The sequence below is a fragment of the Mustelus asterias genome, unplaced genomic scaffold (assembly GCF_964213995.1).
Source record: "Mustelus asterias unplaced genomic scaffold, sMusAst1.hap1.1 HAP1_SCAFFOLD_204, whole genome shotgun sequence".
NCBI classification, from domain to species: Eukaryota; Metazoa; Chordata; class Chondrichthyes; order Carcharhiniformes; family Triakidae; genus Mustelus; species Mustelus asterias.
This window is the reverse complement of record NW_027590194.1, coordinates 451807-457584: the sequence shown is the minus strand read 5'-3', so window position 1 is coordinate 457584 and position 5778 is coordinate 451807.

Below are 5778 nucleotides of genomic sequence, written 5' to 3'. Positions count from 1 at the left end.
CTTCGGTGGCCTCCTATCACCCTTTTAAGGACCTTTGGTGAAAATATAGTTAGAAACAGATTACTTTTCCTCAATTTCAATTATGGGTCCAGAAGTTAGCAAACAAGACATTGAAATAAGGCCTGCCTGAGGCCTGAGTGATTGCCATGAGCATCTAATGAAAGGTCCTGCCAAATGTAGCTGTGGCCCAGGCGTGTGTGCAATTAACATTTAGAGCTTCATCAAAACATGAAAACCCATCATTCTATGGATCCATCATCCAATTCAGATGTTAAATAATATGGGCTGGAATTCTTTGACCTCAGCCATGAGTGGGATCCTCCGGTCCCGCTACAGTGAATGGAGTTTTGGCTGAGCGTCAAATTCTCAGTTCTCGCTGGCAGCAGGAGCGGATCAAATGAGATTGGAGAATTCCGGCCTGGTCCCTCAGTCATTGGAGCATCTTTTTTAGTGCCAATTCTGAAAATGGTCAGGTAGAATACACTATAGTTAAGAAAGCCCACCAAAGCCTCTACTTTCTCAGAAGACGAAGGAAATTTGGCATGTCAGCTACGAATTCTCACCAGCTTTTACAGATGCACCATAGAAAGCATTCTTTCTGGTTATATCTAGTTTGGTATGGCTCCTGCTCTGCCCACATAGAACTACAGAAGGTCATGAACGTAGCCCAATTCATCATGCAAAACAGCCTCCCATCCATTGACTCTGTCTACACTTCCCGCTGCCTCGGCAAAGCAGCCAGCATAATGAAGGACCCCACGCACCCTGGACATACTCTCCTCCATCTTCTTCTGCGGGAAAAAGATTCAAAAGACTGAGGTCACATACCAGCCGATTCCAGAACAGCTTCTTCCCTGCTGCCATCAGACTTTTGAATGGACCTACCCTGCATTAAGTTGATCTTTCTCTACACCCTAGCTACGACTGTAACACTACATTCTGCACTCTCTCGTTTCCTTCTCTATGTATGGTATGCTTTGTCTGTATAGCGTGCAAGAAACAATACTGTATTCTAATACATATGATAATAATAAATCAAATCAAATCAGATGCTGTGTCCTTTTAAATGGCTTTTCATTTCTGCTTTTCAGTTCATCTATGTCCTCATCCTATCTATTTCATACTTTTCTCCAGTCTCCATTCTTCCTTCTTCTAATTTCAAATCCCAGTTTGTCTCATGATCTCTCCACTCCTGTAGTGCCCTCACTGGAATTTTCTTTCAAAACGTCTTTGTTTTCCTGACATCCCTCCTGTCTTCTAAATCTCTCCAAGAAAGCAACCACTCACTCAAGCCTTTGGTGACCCCCGCAACATTAAATTCCTTTGCACCAGCCTCTATGTCCATTTCCCTCCTTTCATAACGGTCTGGGATAATCTGAACTAGGCAGATCACATAAATATAGATGGTTAGTAATTCGCCCAAATGGTGATACTTAATCTGTGAGTTGTCTATTGCAAAAGTCACCACAGCAGCGTCTAATGTTGTTTCACCCAATGGCTACTCATGCACATGCCCATGAGTGGATAGTCATCGAGGATTATACCAGCTTTCGTTGAGCTTTTTGTAGTGTCTCTAAATTAATTGGATTGCAATCATACAAATAATTGGTTAACATTATGCTCAAAGCATTATCTGTTCTGATAAATCTATGCAAACATATCTTTGATAGCATTAATTTGAGTCTTTATAACGCAGGTGCAATTTACAAAAAACTAGTAGGCTTGAGCAAGAAGATGGCCACTTGGGAAATCATCTACAAAGACTTTCTAAGTCTTGTTATTATTTGTGATTCACTTGCAAACTCTTTTGTTAGTTTTACTACTTCTAAAGGGGCAATCCATAAAATAAGCACAGGTTACTCATCCAAGCAAGACCGCTTTCACAGAGATTTAGAAATTCACGGAGATTAGCTAATAGCTTAAGTATAATCATGGAGTGAAAAATAGATAATTAAATCCAAATAAAATTTGTCTCTCACATTAATATATTAAATGATATTATGTGTGTTTTAGATATTGTGTAAAGTGCCTTGTTCTGAATAGTTAAGTCCTGATTTTAACTAAACCTGTGTGGTGGGAATGACGTGGATTTAATTTGGATGTATGAATAACACCCCACTACTTCTATGTTACACATAGACAATGGAATTTATGACTGTGTGGATTTAAAATTGGCATCCCATCCAAAGCCGACCTATTCTCCCCAGATGTGCTTGGTTAGAATCAAAGCTTTGCTCACAGAAATTGGTTTTGGTGAGAATTCTCAGGAAGCAAGTCAGTTAGACAAAAATATCAGTTCACATTTTTGTAGTGCTTTTTTAACTTTAACATATCCCAAACTGCTTTACAGCAAATGCAAGACTTCTGATGTGTAGGTATTTTTGTTTTGCAGCGAAATGCATCATTCAATTCATGCACAGCAAAATCCCACAAACAGTAATGTGATGAATGGCTTGCTAGCCTGTTTTTTGGTGCCCATTGTTGAGGAATTATTGTTGGCCTTGACATTAAGAGATCAGCCCCTCCCCAGCCCTGCTCTTTTTGAATTGTCATGATGTGGAGATGCCGGCATTGGACTGGGGTAAACACAGTAAGAAGTCTTACAACACCAGGTTAAAGTCTAACAGGTTTATTTGATAGCAAAAGCCACTAGCTTTCGGAACACGCTGTCCCTTCGTCAGGTGGGTGGGAGCCCACCCACCTGACAAAGGGACAGCCTGTTCCCAAAGCTACTGGCTTTTGTTACCAAATAAATCTGTAGGACTTTAACCCGGTGTTGTTAGACTTCTTACTTTTTGAATGGTACCATGGGATCTTTTATTCCCACCACTGCTGCTTCACAGCGCCAGGGACCCGGGTTCGATTCCCGGTTTGAGTCACTGTTTGTACGGAGTTTGCACGTTCTCCCCGCGTCTGCGTGGGTTTCCTCTGGGTACTCCGGTTTCCTCCCACATTTTGAAAGACGTGCTGATTAAGTGCATTGACTCGAACAGGTGCTGGACTGTGGCGACTAGGGGAGTTTCACAGTAACTTCATTGCAGTGTTAATGTAAGCCTTACTTGTGACTGATAAATAAACTACTTCTTTAGACAGTTTAACATCTTATTTTAACACCTCTGACTACACAGCACTCCCTGAGTATTGCACTGAAGCATCAGCATGAATTATATAAGCAAATCCTTAGATGCCTTAAAACCATGACCATTTGATTCAGATTCAAAAGTGCTACATTTGCACTGATTATTCACTTTTTGTTACTAGGACCATTGATCCGACATCGAATATGATAACGATGAGTTTTGGGTTGGATTATCTCGCTGACACATTTTAATATTCAAACAATATTGATTGAACGGAATTATCCCATATGTTTGAATTCTTTGTGAACTTTAATGAATTTTTTAAAATTGCTGATTGGAGCAAAGGACTGTCTGGCAATACAGTACATTCTCAATACATTAATTTTCTACTGGCCCTGATTGTAATTCCGGATATTTTTGTGTGGGAGTAACATTTTCATAGAATCACAGGGTCGCAGAATTATTATGGTGCAGGACGAGGCCATTCAGCTCATCTTGTCTGCACCAGGTCTCCAAATTAGTATTATGACTTATTGCCATACCCATGCACATTGTGTCTATTCAGATAATCATCTAATGCCCCTTGAATGCCTCGATTGAACCCGCCTCCATCACAGTCCCAGTCAACACATTCTAATCCCAAACCACTCTGTGAAAAAGCTCTTTCTCACATTGCATATGGCGGGCGGCACTGTGGCACAGTGGTTGGTACTGCTGCCTCAGAGCGCCAGGGACCCAGGTTCGATTCCTGGCTTGGGCACTGTCTGTTCAAAGTCCATGCGTTCTCCTCGTATCTGCGTGGGTTTCTTCTGGGTGCTCCAGTTTCCTCCCACAGCCAAAAGGTGTGCTACTTAGGTGGATTGGCCATGCTAAATTCTCCCTAGTGTACCTGAATAAGCGCCGGAGTGCGACGATTAGGAGATTTTCACTGTAACTTAATTGCAATGTTAATATAAGCCTACTTGTAACAATAATAAATAAACTTAAACATGTGCTTCTTCTGCAACACACTTTAAATCTGTGCCCTCTCATTCTCCTGGAGGTGGGAAAAAGTCAGTCAAGAGCATGGAGTTAGCCAGTGGGTAGGCCCTTGTCATCCTTTCAACTTTCAGAATATGTAGAGGGATGGGCAATGCCTTCAGACATTCTGAAGACTCTAATGGCAAAACTAACAAGATTGTCAAAACTGGGAGAATCAGAAACAAAAATCCGGAAGTAATTTCTAGACCACAGAGGTGAAACTCTATATCTTTAAGGGTATTTCTGGTGGCCTCCTAGACTGAGGGCTGAATTTTCTGGCCCCATCAGGGATGCAAAATGAGGCAGACATAGTTTGAAGTAACCAGTGCCAACAACGTGTCAGTTTTGCAATGTTGTTCCATCAGGATGGGACAGTGATCCTGACTGATCCTTGATTAATGGCACAGTGGTAAGCACTGCTGCCTCACTGCGCTAGCGCCCGGGTTCAATTCCAGCCTTGGGTCACTGTGTGGCATTTCTCCCTGTGTCTGCGTGGGTTTCCCCCGGGTGCTCCAGTTTCTTCCCGTGGTCCAAAGATGTGCATGCAGGCTAGGTTGATTGGCCATGTTAAATTGTCCCTTAGTCACGGGATTAGCAAGGTAAACACGTGGATTTATGAGGATAGGGCTTGGTTGGGATTGATGGGCTGAACGGTCTCCTTCTGCACTGCAGGGATTCTATGATGAAGGGCCATGAAGCTACTTGAAGAGCTCACTAACAATTTGCTTACAAGAAAAATTGAGGCTTTTGCAGTATTTCACAGGCTACATGCACCATCTGGGCCAGGTGAAACAAGATGGGTAAACATTGGAAGACAGTCCGGGCCACCTGGGGAATTATCCCAGAGCCTTAAAAGTTTTAGTGGCACAAAAGGGGACTCAGATGTCGAGAAATATGTGTCCTTGGTGCTGTGCAGGTGATGGGAAACCGGGTAGGAGGCACCCGGGCACTGAGGGGCTACTGCCCCCGGCACTGAAGGGGCAGAAGGCCAGGGAGACAAGACAGCGAAGGACAATTACCCAACAGCTGAGTACAAGGAAGGCAGCAACTGGCAATGGGATCGTGTATCTTGAGTTTTGGGCCCAATGACACTGGGGAGCAGCACTCTATGTGGGAAGGGCAGAGCCTTGTGCATCAGGAAGGCACAGGAAGGACACGGGGCAGGGAAAACATGAAGGTCACGCCCTCTGCATAGGATCCACTGTCAAAAGAGAAACTACCAGGAGATGAATTGGACCCAGTGCCACAGGAGACTGCGACTCTCCAGATAGGTGGCACAGATACCCGTGAACCCATCGCTGAAGACCTCGCATCTCACAGCACTGGCATCCCCCCCATCAAACAACCAATGCTGCCAACCCCATTTACCCTGAACATCGCCGGCATCGGACCACTTCCCCCCCCCCCAAAACTCCACCCAAATGGCTATCGCCGGTACTCCCAACACCCACCTATGTTCCCACCATTATCACAAATAAATGATTCCCCCCCGACCCACGCGTCCTCCTCCCCCATGAGACTCCCACTCGGGTCCACCTTTGGCATTACCCCTGGCACAGGTTGGCACTGAGGGCTGATATCATGGGATCTGTAGTGACCAATACCACTACTCTGGCTCTGTTTGATTGGCCTAATCGAACAATGCAAATGGGGTTTCTGATCAATTCATTGGCTGGTT